General features: G+C 46.5%; 1 long non-coding RNA gene across 1 annotated transcript; it reads left to right on the top strand.

Annotated features, from left to right (window-relative positions):
* Window positions 1-792: 792 nt before the first annotated feature.
* LOC119055544 (uncharacterized) lies at window positions 793-2,501 on the top strand. The gene is made up of 3 exons (XR_008392662.1): window positions 793-901; window positions 1,362-1,484; window positions 1,826-2,501. It is a non-coding gene; the product is annotated as an uncharacterized LOC119055544 (long non-coding RNA).
* Window positions 2,502-13,799: the final 11,298 nt, after the last annotated feature.

Genomic DNA, 13,799 nt, shown 5'->3' with positions numbered 1-13,799 from the left:
AACTACCTTGACATTCTCCCCGTCTCTTTGGTCAGGGGCACGCTCATTGGCTCAGCAACCCTCTCCCATTGGCTGGATCCAGGCCGTGAGGGAGAGCCCAAGTCCCCCAGGCCCTGCAGCTGGTGCAAGAGGAAGAAGGGGATAATGCAAACCCTCCTTAGGGGTCTGGGTCCCAAAAAGCTGGCTGAGCATGTTCAAACCTTTCTCTCTAGTGAGAGGTCTTTGGTTGGTGGGAAAATGCCAGAGGTTGGCATTAGGACAGCCTGAATTGAACCTCTGCTCCTGATTCTTATGAGGCTTCACTCGAAGTGCCTTCTGGATGGCACTTTCCTTTGAGGTAAAATGGAAGTGAGAACTCATGGGTCACAGGTGTGCTGTGAGCCAATGGCTTGGTAAATATAAAGCAAGGGGTACTGCCAGCACTCTGCACTTGGGCCCTCAAAGGCCAGGCCTGGACCGGCGTACATTCCTGAAGGCCTGGGGCTCATACGCCCTCCCATACCCTCACCGCATTCCCCAACAGTGACGCTCCACCCTGCAAAGACCCCGCACTTTCCCAGAAGCCCTCGGTATCCCAGGACTCAGGGCGGCTCCTCGCCCCGCACCCCACCACGGGAACGCGAAGTCCGGACTAGCGCCATTGCGAGGCTGTAGAACTTTCTGGAAGGCCCAGGGCCTCTCCTCTCACTACGACGACCGGGCGGGCGGGGAGAGGAGCTGGGCCAGTGATTGGAGGAGGCCCGTGGGGGTGTGGCCAACGGCAGGAGGAGGAGCCGTTGGCGGTTAATTTCGGGCAGAAGCTGGGCGGGTTCAGTTAAGGAACCGGCTTGTGGCGAGTCTGCCCAGGAAGACCTCCAGAGTCTATGATGTGGAAACCGGGGCGCTCTCTTCCTCACCCCAGGTTGGTGGGCCTCCTGTCCTCCCTCTTCCGGACGCGGCGTCCCGTCCCGCCAGGGGCGAGCGGTGGGCAGGGCCGCGCGCGTCCGCTCCCCTCCGGCCTCACCCCGGGGCTGCCGTCTCCACTCCAGCGGAGCCCGCACCCGGCCCCGGACAGCCCCGCAGACGGCGGCCCGCTGCCTCGCAGGCCAGGGATAAGTCGATGCGTGGCCATTGGAAGCAGGGTCCCCCCGCAATAACCACGCTGGGCGGTAGCCTGGCGGGAAGCCTCCTCCCCGGGCTGCAAGCCTTCGCCCTCCGCTCCCCGGGCTTTGAGTTGGTTTCCCCGCCCGCGCAGGAGGTGGGCGGCGGGCAGAAGTGACCCGAAGCCGCTCTCGCGCCCCTCCCACTGCCTCGGTCCTCACCCTTGCATTTCTCCCCTCGCCTCTCCCGCCGCCTCTGCATTTTACCTGTTACGGCCGAAGGAGGAGGGTCACCTGAGCGCCATGAAAGACAGCAGTACAACGTGGACGAGCGCGTGCCGGCCGGGCTGCCTTTCTCAGCGTATCCCTGAGGTCCACAGGCCGCCTCTCCCTCAGGATCTGGAGGTACTTTCCCCGTGGCTTCTTTCTACCACATTTCTTACCTCCCTTCCTGCTGTGACTGGTGGAGCGGGAAAGGCTCTCCAGGCCTGAGATCAGGAGAGCTCAGTCTTAAGTGCAAGGTCCCCAGTGGAACCTCTGGGTAATCATGGGGAACATCTTTGCAAGCATGCCCTCCCACCAGAAAAGTGACAAAATAATCGTGCCTATTACACAGTCTTTGTGAGGATGTGCGTGGTTATGTCTTTTGAAAATAGTTGTGCTACATATTCCTTGCGACTTTAACTTTGTTGGCATGTTGCCTTTCTGTGTGATAATTGTCTTCTGATTCTCTTTTACTTTCACAGGGTTGGTCACTGCCTGCGATCACCAGTTCAAGCCCTACCAGCGTACATGGAGGCAGTGTGTTTGTCCCCTGTTTGGGCACTAGGAGGCCAACCTTTTTTTGCATCGCCCATCCCAGAGGGACTGTTCTCTTCTTCTGAGGCTTTGCAAGGCTTTAGCTATTTGGAAAAGGATCTGTTGGTGGGATCTGGGACTTTGTTCTCTGTATTTTGATCACTTCCTTTACCTCTCAAGACATCCAGAACTCTACCCTCAGGGAGGAGATTGGACCTTTAGGCAGCAGGAGAAAAGCCTAGCCTTCACAGGTCATGGTTTTCTCAAAGGTCAAGTTTCACATCACATTGAATAGAAAGGACAAGGCTGTGAGCTGTAGGCTTTCAGATCAGTCAAGAAAATGGGTCACTTCCCTTTGTCACTTTTAGTGTTTGTCCCAGAGCTCAGCTCTGACCCAAAGGCCTTTCCAATTACCATCAACATAGAAACTTGGCTTTTCATATGGGGTATTCTCCCTCTTTTATGCACTTATACACTGTCTTGTTTCTCAGAACTGGCCTCCCACGAAGGAGGACTGAAGGGCTCAAGAGGCCTGGTCAGTCATCCAGGCCCAGTTAAAGCCCCTCAGCCCTAGGTCTAGTGGAGAGGTTTAATAAAGACTGCATGTGCTTTTGACTACTGAAACTTGTGACTGGTGTGCTGATTCAGAAGTAAATATTGGGGCCCTTTTATTTTCTTCCCACCCAAACCAGGTGGTGTTTGTGTTTCATGAAAATGGGAATGAAGGGAAGGTGGCAGGCGGGGCTGTATAGAGGTGCCCCCTGGTCCTCTTACATCTCTCTTTGAAAAATGCTCATCACTGTCTCAGAGACCTAAAACTAGTTGGTTTATGAGACACCTGGTGGAGTTTTCTCTGAACACTTACAGTGTAATAGGGCAAAAATTAAGGAACAAACTTACCCACCAGAATGGCAGGTCATTAGGAGGGATGAGGGAGGGAGTAAACAGTGGTTTGTACAGAGGTCTTGGAACTTTGAGTTACTATTTTCATAACCTTGATTTTATAGTCCTTAATGCAGGTAAAGGGAGAATTATTGCAGAACAAATTATAGGTGGCTGGGGGTGATTGTCCTTAGTAAACTGAATCAGAGTAGTGGTATCCCATCATGGGCCTGTGCCGTGCACCTGGGAGGTTGTGGGAGACTCTTCTGGACCTCACAATTGGTCGTGAAAGTCCCAGAACACGTCACTTACTGGGTCCTCAGAGGTTGCCAGTACCCCTGCCCCTTATATCCCCATTGTGCCATGGGGACCAGAGCTGATTTGTCAGGAGGACAAACATCCCTAAAATGCCCCAGCTGGGGCCCTGGACCTTTTTTCTACCCCAGTGGTGACCACAGAATATTCTGGGAATTGTCTTCTGTAATGTCTCTGTAATGTTCTTAAAAGTAAGAACATGAATGGTGGAGTCTGTACAATGTTAGAACCAAAATCAAAGCTCTGAGCTCAGTGCAGGGTATGAGTTCTTTTCCTTGGAGGACTTAACGAATTAAAGTATGGAGTCATTAGTAATAGCACCACCTGGCAGGGGTGTTTATAAGCAGAGGAAGGCTTATTTGGAGACCTTTGATTTTTCTAGTCCTGAGACTCTGGGCCTAATATATAATTACCATTAATGTCCTATAATTTTATAACAGTGTTGTCATTGATCCACTTCATTAATTATCATGAATCAGTGACTTCTCACATCCGAATGGTTACTGTGTAGCTATCTAGAGCTCTATAATTTGCAAACAAGAATCTGGCAGTAGATACCTTGGTCATTTTACAGCTGATACTGAAAAGAAGAAAAATGACTGAACTCCTTTAATGAGAGTACGCACTTCACTTGCCTCCTTAGGCCTGCTATCTTACTCCTCCATTCCAACCCCCACACTTTAGAAGACAAAAACAAACAAAAAATAGCAAACAGGAACCTGGGGATAATTCAATGCCCTATTTGGACAAAATTTAAGGACCTTAGGAGCAGCCTTGGCTTACCGTGAGACACTGGGACAGGCACAGAAGTCGCTCTGCTCAATACATTTCCCCAGGCGTTCCATTTTTAAATGTTACATTCACTTTTAACACTTGTTGCTCACAGTTTCTGATTCCTTCCAGAAAATTAGCTGAAATTCTAATGTCTTTGCTGTTCCTTAGGTAAACTTTGGAGCAACTCCAGTTACTGAGTAATTATCCATCCATTCCCCTAATGAGTTATAGGAACTTCTGCAAATTATTGAACTTCTCTGTGTCTCAGTTTTGTCAGTGGATGCTCTAACTCCTAAATCACAGTAAGGATGGTTAAGGATTATGAAGATTAACTATATCAGATGCTTACCACACTCTTCATTAAATAACACGGGTTCCCTCTTCCCTGCATGGATGGTCCTTTGGGTTCTGTGAAGAATGTTCCTATTCATGGTGCTTCATAACCAGAAGCGAGTTCTGACTCCTCATTCTCCTAGCTGGTTCAAGATAAATCCAGATGCCATGAAACTTTCTGAAAGACTTCTTCCATTCTATACAATAACCCTCTTCCCAAAGAGACTGTATATAGCAGATTAGTCTACTCTCAATTATTTTCCACTCATTCAGTGGCCAACTATTCCCAGAAGAGACAAATGGATTTGATGGGTGAGCTATGCTCTGAGCCTCTAGTATTCATGGAGGAACCCCACCCCCATCTTCTTCCACTAGACCTTGAAATGTAGGTGTAGACACAGCCAGGATTTCCCACTGCGCTTTTTTTCCTACCTGGGGTCAGGAGTCTTTGCCTTCCCTCAAGGAGGAATAAGAACATGAAAGCATACAGGAAAAATACTCAAATCCTGACAAAGATCTCAACTTCTGGGTAGACACTACTAGCCTCAGGGCTTCACTAGGTAGAAGGCCTACAAAGACACTCTAGCTGGAACCCTACCCTGGGCCTCTGCTCTTTTCCCCTCTTCTACATGTGGGCTATGGGTGGGCTGGACCCACCCCCTGGACCTGCACCGTTGTGTCCTCCCAATTGTTCTTTTGATTCTGCCCCTTGCCCCTTCCCTATTGCCTTTGCCTAGACCCCTCTCACTCCCCCACCTTTTTATTGCTGAGCTCACAGTAGATTATGGTGTCTGACCCTTGTCCTAGCCTGCCTAGCCCTGGAAGGTTGACAAAGCCTCATTTTTGTTCATGGAGAAACAGTAGTGTGGTGTGAAGGGAGCTCCAGTTCTGTGGTCAGAAGATTTAAAGTTTGAGATCCACTTCTGTTCCATAAGTTCTACAGAAACTTGCAAGGAAAAAAAACTTTCATCCTCAGTTCGGAAAATCTGTAAATTGGGAAAACAGTAATGCATAAATTAGAGGTTTTAGGTAAGGAATGGAATGATAGATTCATGTGAAATAATTTATTTGGAAGAGTGAGATGCTATATAATACCTCTATATTTGCAGCTGACTCAGTTTATCTCAAATGTCTCCTGTTGTGTTTCTCCCCTGCAGATAAGGCTGGTGTAGGGAAGGTACCTCAGTTGACCACCCCTGGAATTAGGAATTCTTGTTTGAGCTCCCTCCAGTTGGTCTCCTAACCTAAACTAAAGTTAGAGGGCTCATGTGAGAGCATCTAGTCTTCTTATGCCTTGCAAAGACCCCCATTTTCTATAAACCTCAGGGAGAATGGAAAGCCCCAGGGTTAAAGTAGAAAGTCCCAAGAAAAGTCCCGGTCCCTGCTTCCCTAACAGGTCAAGGCTGAGCTCACCTAAAGCTGTTTGCAGGATTCCTCAGAAGGTAGAATTTCATCAGAACTCTTAAAAGTGTAAGGATAAAGAAGAATTGGGCCCTTGTACTTAATTATTGATGAGGTCCTCCTCATTTCCTCCCAGACCCTGGTGTAACCCCCAGTCAGCTCTGTTTACCTTCAACATGGAAGCCAAACTCTCCATGTGTGGGTCCTCTATCCGCAGCAATATGTCTTACTGCACCCTGACTCTCCCTGAAGTGGGAAGTATTAGCTCTACTCAAGGGGCCTGCCCAGCCATGCACCTTGCACCCAACCCCTTCTGACTTCCAGCTGGGTTAAATACTTCTTTAACATTTCTTCTACATACAGGTTGGGATTAATGTGATGATTCAGAAGTAAAGACCAAACTGGAAACCAATTTTAATCTTCCCACTCTAAGCAGGTAGATGGTATTTGTGCTAGAGGAAAGATAGAGAGGGCTGGTCAGTGGGCTTCCCTGGGTCATCCTACCACTCCTTGGAAAGTACTCACCTTCTAACTCAAGTGGGGACCTGCTGGCCCACTCTCAGCCTCTCACTGGATAATTTACCTGGCACTGGAACATTTACATCCTAGGAGGGAAAATGTCTGTTAACCCAATGAATAAAGGAAAACCAGTGGGAGGATTCTGGCGGCAGCATCTGTATCATTCAGAGGTCTGGTTGTTAGATTTCAGCTGATAGGCCAAAAACTGGAATAAGGGTGAAGGGTAAGCAGGGATTGGGGAACTTGTGAGTAAGAGAGCCCAAGGGTGGGGTCTGGAATAGTACAGGTCCTTTTATCTGCAACTGGGACTATGGATCCCAGGACATAAATCAGCACCAGGGGCTACCACATGCTTTTTGCTTCTTTCCTGCCTCCTTCCTTCTCTCAGTGTCCACACTAGGGCTGATTTGGCAAGGGAACAGCATCTTCACTCCCACCACATCTCCTGCCCTACCAGGGTGATTTGCCCAGCCAGGGCCCGAGCTCTGTATCTAGTGTCCTACCGTCCTAGTTGGCCACAGCAGTTTCCAGGAGCTGCTTTCTGGGCTCTGGATTACTTGTGAGGGTGTGAATGATGGCTCCGCAAGAGCCAACTAGGATTATGGAGCCATAACCACCAGGCTTTTGTCTGATTGGAGTACAGGGAGCCACTCCCTGCCTGGAGTGAATTCTGAAATCTATCATACGCAGTCTTGCTTATAATAAGATTAATAACAGTTTTCATGGATATTGAACAGGGGATTCTAATACCCACTAAAGGAGGCTAGATTGGATGACCTCTTATAGCTTTGCTCAGATTTTCTGAGCCTGAATTACCTAATATCATCACTAATACACTATAATTTATAATAATGTTTTCGATGATGCATATTATTAATAATAACGACTATCACCCTCCTTTTTTCAGTTCAATTTGTGATCTATGGAACTAAATGGTACCCCTCAGGCATACTTACCAAAGTTGATACTTATCATTGGTACTTTACTGGAAAGAAACTGAGGCCAATAAATAGGCTCTGAATCCAGATCCTCCTAGTGAACAGCCCCTCCACCCTAGGAATGACTGCACCTACCTTGGGTGATTCAGGACCCCTAGTTCTCTGCAACTGCCCCTCTTCTGGGCTTGCTTTGTTCCCTCCACCCCACCTCTCATCCCTCTTTCAGACTCCCAGAATAGCTAGAGTTGCCCCCTCCCACCTCTCCTTGTCCAAGTAAAGCCCCAAGCTGGGGATTTCAGTCCCTGACTGGGTCTCAGTTTGACCCAAAGCCAGTCACTAATACTAAGTCCCTTTGGAATTTAAAATCTAGTGAATACTTCCAGCCAGAGGTGCCACATTGGAGTCGTGGCCCTGGCCAACCCACCATCCATCTCCTCCTGGATGGTAGGCTTCCCAAAGCTATCAAACGTATTCATTATCTTGAAATGAATGAAAACAGACTTATCTTTGTAAAACCAGAGAGCTAGACACCAGTTTATGTTCCTGCCCCTCAAAGGCAAATGTGAAGCCATTAAGGGTGTGCACAGAGTCCTTCATTTTTATTTTGATTTCTCTAAAAATTGGCACAGTGTGAGGACGTAGCTGGTCAGAAAATGCGTGTTGAACATACAAATCTCTCACTTTCTCTGCTAGGCTCAGTCTTCTCAGATTCAAGGTTCACATGCCAAGATTTAGGCTTATTACATAAAACCTAGAAAACTGAATTACTAATCATTTCTGAAGCTCTGGAGGCACCTTTAGTTTATTAAATGTTTACCCAAATCTATCTCTCACTTGCTGTGTGACACAGGGCAACTTAAATAACCCCTTTCTATCTCAGCTTTGCCAGTGGCAATGATAATAATAATACTTGCTTCATTGTGTTGTTTTGATGATAAATTGAAATAATCTATATTAAGCTCTTAGAACAGTGCATGGGACATAGGATACTCTCAATGAAAGTCAGCTAGTATTATCAATTTCATTTTGCACTTCAATATCCACTTGGAAAAATGCCAATCCTGAGTCAACCTAATGAAGGAATTGAGTAAGAATTATCCTGTAATTAGTTTGGGTAGGGAAGTCAACCAACCCATCTTTTGTAGACAGACAGAATTGTATCCTTGAGACATCCCTAAAGGAATGAATGAGTGGAGAGAGTATGACAGGGAACCCAGGAAGGGAATATTCAGATTCATTGGTACAAAGGAGAGCCTAAATCTCTTCTTTGTCACATCTCTTCTCAAATGGTGAGCAAGATACCTGCAGCTACCAGGACATGTCAAGTCAGTGATAAAGAAGACAGATGTGGGGCTCTGAAAATTTTCTTCATGAGAGAGTGGGAACAGTAACAGGAAGGTCAGCCAACAGAGGTAACCACAACTTGAAGAAGAGGGGATGTCTTGGAAGGAGTCAAGAAAAGAAGGGAGTCAAAAAAAAAAAGAAAACTCACCCTTGCAAAGTATATATATATATATATATATATATATATATATATATATATATATATGGTAGTCATTGCTGGGTGTGGTAGGAGCACCAATGAACACATATTACAGGGGAGATGCCAAAAGAGGAGGGGGGGTGTCATCATCACCTAACCAGATGGCTGCTGGAAGGAGGACCCCAGGACATGGGAGGCTGGTCAGTGGGCTGACTGGCTGTGGACCAGATGGGTTTGGGGACCTCATGGATATGGGTAAAATTTCAGCTTCGCTTCCTCATCAGTAGGAAACCAAGCAGATAACTGCTGGATGCATTGACGTCTCAGAAAGGACCTAGGCAGTGAGGTCTTTCTTGCTCCAGCGCCAGAGAAACTTCAGCACAAGATGGTGGAGGAGAATACTGGTTCTCATTCACCAGGAGCCATTCAACTGTTGGCTAGAGGGACCAGACAATGATTTTAACAAGGAAATCACCAACCCAGAGCCTACAATCTGGGCCCATTTCCCCAGAGCTGGTGAGCAGAAGAAAGTGCCAAACATTGTCCAAAATGAAGACAAGATCACTGCTCTTGTTAGAAGATGCTAAATCGCTATAACGAAGATCACAGGACAACTTGGGAGGTCAACAACAGCTTCCCTCTTTGTTCTATTGGGAAACTTATCAAGTTTCCTCTGCAGTAAAGGGAAACCAATTAGCCTTGTTGTAAACATGGACTGGCTGTGAGCTGGGGAACCTTAAATGAAACCACAGAAACTGAGAAAGTAAGATCTTTGGTTTAAAGACTGAAAGCACAACAAATATTTTTTAACTGTGAAGAGGACAGTGTTTCTGTTAGATGTTGGGAGAGCAGTCTGAATGGGTCGCATTCTATTAAAATGTGAAGATAGAAACCTCAGGTGTTTAACTGGGAGAAGACTTCTTGTCACAACAAATTTTCCCTACTGCCAACAGAATCCCAGAGAATGGCTGAGTTTGGGAATGCAGGTGTGAAATTTAAAACTACGTGTTCAGGTCCTGCCTGCTGCCTATTGTAGTCTGTTCTTTTGAATGAATGTGTCTGTTTTACCAGCAGCAGTTTGCAGAGACTGCAGTGGCAAGAACAGAGGAAGCACCACCAGCTTGTTGAAGCCCTGAGATCTTCACTGCAGACACACTGAGAGCAGAGAATAGAAGCCACAGAAGTACCCAGGCTGTACTTACAAAACATCAACACCCACAGACTTTGGGAGGGTAGTTACAACTCATTTTGAAAGGAGAAAATCTAAGACAATGACCTTCCTCTTAAATTGCTGGAAACTCTATCTCTCAAAAGGAAAAAAAAAGTGTATGTTTAAGTTCTTTTGGAATATCAACACTATTATAATGGCGAAATGAAAAACACCTTCTTTGAGGAAAACCTGAAGAATGTGTCATTATTAAGAACCCGGAAACAGAGAGTTGGATTATTTTTCAAAAAGCCTAATAATTCAGGTGGGCTCAGAGGTTGTCAGCCACCTCTCTTCTGCAAAAGATCAGAGGGCTAAAGGCTTCTTTCTTATCAGGAAAGTGGGTCTGGGTGGGCAAACACCCCTACTGATGGAGACAGGGATTTTAGAGTAGGAAGAGGTGGGAAGATAGGCCTGGTCATTGCAGCAAGTGGTGTGAGGATTTCTGTCTTAAGGGGAAGAATTTATAGGCTTTCAGGACAGAGGGAAACAGACAAGGCTGTAAGTGGAAAGCTATTAAACAATTCACCAGGTTAGGAGTAGGGTTGATCACAAGGGTGGTCTGGGAAGGACTGTCTGAAGCTTGGGGAATCTTGGCCAAAGAAGGGAATGTGTTACAAGCTAAGAAGGGCCAGGAGGCCAGTGTAACATGAGAAGAAACCACTGAAGCATTTGCCTGTAATCAACACTCTGAGAATTTTACCAGACCTTGAGGTCAAACCAAGAGCTTCTAGGTTAGGCTAAAAATTTGAGTACTTCCATCAGTGTAAATTGCAACCTATAATGGTTTGAAAGGAGGAAGAAAGGATGGAGGAGGCAGCATTGGTATTATGGAAAGATCTGAGGCCTTTCAGCCAAACTTACTGTGTAACCTTGGGAAGTTACTTAGCCCATCTGAGCCTTTTATTTGTAAAATTGGCATATCTACCTTGAGAGGCTTCAGAGAGGATTCATTGAGAAATGCATGTAAAATACCAACATACCTGAAAACTGTAGGTGCTCAGTAACTGTTAGTTTCCCTCCCCTTCCAAAAGCTGGGCTTCCAAGTCAATTATACCATGTCTGGAGCTGTGCTGTCCAACAGAGTGGCCAGTGCTAGCCACGTGTGCCTCTAAAGCACTTAAAATGTGACTGGTCTGAATTGAGATGTGGCATGAATGTAAAAAACACAACAGATTTCCAAAACTTGGTACCAAACAAAAGTTAAATGTTTTAGCATGGGGGGGGTGGGGGGAGGTGAGGGGGACTGGGATGGGAGTAAAAGACAGAAAACTGTACTTGAAAATTAATTAAATTTTAAAAAAAGATGAAAAAAATTTACGGTGATTATGTGTTGAAGAGATAAAATTTTGGATATGTTTAGTTAGATAAAGTTAATTATCTTTAACTTTAAACTTGATTTAATGTGGCTACTGGAAAATTTAAAATGACACTGTGGCTTACACTTTATTCCTATTGGTCAGTGCTGATCTTCACATTAGAGGAAAGTAGGGCTGGGAAGATGTGTTCTACAAGCTCATTTGTTTCCATACTTTGGGTTTGTGCTCTGGTTTATTGTACTGCTTCTCCAATAAAAGACCCATTTTTGAAAAAGTGCCATACAGAGCTCAACCAAAGTGTGTGGAAGGTACTTGTGCGCCCCTAGTGGCTAAGTGTGGTAGTGTCCACAGTGTAGGAAAGGGGAGGCAGGTGCTATATGAGAGAGTCCAGTTAACAGGTGGGATGCTCAGGGTAGCTGAAGAGGCACTAGTCTGTTGTAGCCTGGAGCTTCACTCTAGATCCCTCTACTGCTCTTTAGTCCAGAGGATGGCCTCATTCTCTTATTTCAGAAGGTTTCCATCGTATACATGAACTTGGCAGGAAGCAGGCTCCCACCGGGCAGTAACAAACAAAGGTGTAAGGAAAATGACACTTCAAAGCCAGCTTTAGAAGACTGCGGTTTCCAGAGAAATGAACAGCAGACATTCACAGACACAAGAATGTTCTTTTTTTCTCTCTCCCAAGAAGTGTGGTTGATTGGTTGTTTTTAAAACTGTACATTTTTTTTTTTTAGCAAAGGAGGAGATTGGCATTTATATTCTGACCAAAGGGATGATGCTTTCAAAACTTCAAGTCAGAAACATGACAAACACAGTGCAAGTACATATCATATCACCACAGAGCTCAGAGTCGCTGACGAGAACAGATGTTTGGTTGCTCCCCTTCTGATGTCCACCACTCTTCCTCTGGGTGCCTGAACCCAAAGATGAAAAGAAAGGCAGTATTTGGGGTCACTTTCTCAATGGCTATGTTTTGAAAGACTGAGTGAGGAAGGTGCGGAGAGAAAAGGAGAGGAGGAGAACAGTGTGGGAGACAGAGAGGGTGGGTGGGGTAGATTTTCTTTCAAGTCACCCAGTTCTGTGGATGCCACCATGACTGGGGAAGGTTTGTGTTCTGGCACTGGTACTAGCCTGTGAAAATAAACTTGTGGTCTTCGGAAGAGACCGGCCTGGTCTGTTCATGCCCTTGCCAGGACCACACAGGGACTAGGGAAGGCAGAGAGTTTGAAAACAGGCAGTGGAGGGAAGGTGAGGAGAGAGGAAAGTGAGGAAGGAACCAGGGGGAGGATGAAGGCATGGGATTTGGAGGCTCCTGGGCTGGAGCCAGAAGGCAATCCTGCATAGACTATTGTCCACCCTCTCCTGTGCTTTCTGGGTTGGGGTGGGGGCCACCAGCTCAGCTCTAGGTCTGAGCCCATCAGAACTTTTCAGCCCAAGATAGACTCACCTATATGCTCTGTATATTGTGTGGTTGGCAAGTAGAAGAAGGAAGGAAAAGGACAAGAGAGAGGCTACAGATCAGTGGCAGAGGTTTGGGATGGGAAAGGATGAGTTGGGGAGGCCAAGTGAGAGGTAGTATGTTGGCAATGAGGAGAGACCTGGAACAGACAGAGACCAGGGGAGACAGAGATGCCAGGGAAAGTCCTTCAGTTGCTGCTAAAGCAGTTGCTCCCTGGCCACATCTCCCTGTCCCTCTCAACACTTTAAGAGGGTGGGGGTCTCTCCCTACATGGATGTGAGCCTATGTGCCCTCCCATTTCCATCATGTCATTTCCATGGATGAATCCTCTTCACAGATGGCATCCACAGATGGCAACCCCATGTCCCACCCTGAGCCAGCTTCTTTAGCAATAAACAAAGGACAGACTTTGGACACAGACATGCCCTAGCCTGAGTGAAGACAGAGTGACAGATCCCACCATCATCCAGGAGGCAGGTGGCCTTGGCCTCTGCCCTGATTTGGTCACTAACTCCCTGTGTGACTGGGCAAATCCCTTACACTCTAGGGGAAGAGGAGGGAGGGTTAAGGATGAAATAATTGCAAATGCTTACTCCAGTTTCAAAACTCTATGATACTAAAAAGATTCAGCACTCCCCTCCAAATCCTCTGGGATTCTCCTGTATGTCCAGCAGGGAGGAGAGGGATGGCTTGACCAGCATGTGCTATGGTACCGCCAAGCTGGAAACCCCAACATTTAGTCATGAGAGTTCACTGGTCCTTAGAACTGGAGTGGAATTGGAGACCTGAATCCCAGCATTTTGTGAATTAGGAGACTGAAGACCAAAGAGAGAGAAAAGAGTGCCCCCACCACCAACGTCTTCAGGTGGTTTAATCAGTGGTGGTTCTGAAACCCGAACTCAGACCTTTGGACTCTAAGTTCAATGTTCTTATGCCAAACCAATATACTTGTTTTGTGAGAAGTCCCCTTGGCCCACCACATGCTCATGGGGACTTTCTGTCCCAGCTTCCCCCCAAAAGAGGCAAAAATCCCAAAGGAACTCCAAGAGCTAACATCCCTTACACCATTATGACTCAGAAAGCCCTCACCCTCTCCCTGACACAAACGAGAAGTTCAGGAAGTTACGCTTCTGGTTTAAGCCAATGTGATGGATGTGGACAGTCATGTTTCAGAAGCAAAGAAAGCTGGGTCAGGTATAGGGGTATCACCCAACTCTCCCAAGTTTGAGGATGGTTATGAATAATGAGAGGTCTGGACAAGGGACTCCACAGTCTTCCCCAAAATAAGTGTG

Source organism: Artibeus jamaicensis, unplaced genomic scaffold (genome assembly GCF_021234435.1).
Source record: "Artibeus jamaicensis isolate MK-2021 breed Jamaican fruit bat unplaced genomic scaffold, CSHL_Jam_final contig_1803, whole genome shotgun sequence".
In the NCBI taxonomy this organism is placed as follows: Eukaryota; Metazoa; Chordata; class Mammalia; order Chiroptera; family Phyllostomidae; genus Artibeus; species Artibeus jamaicensis.
This window is presented reverse-complemented; position numbering and strand designations above follow the sequence as displayed.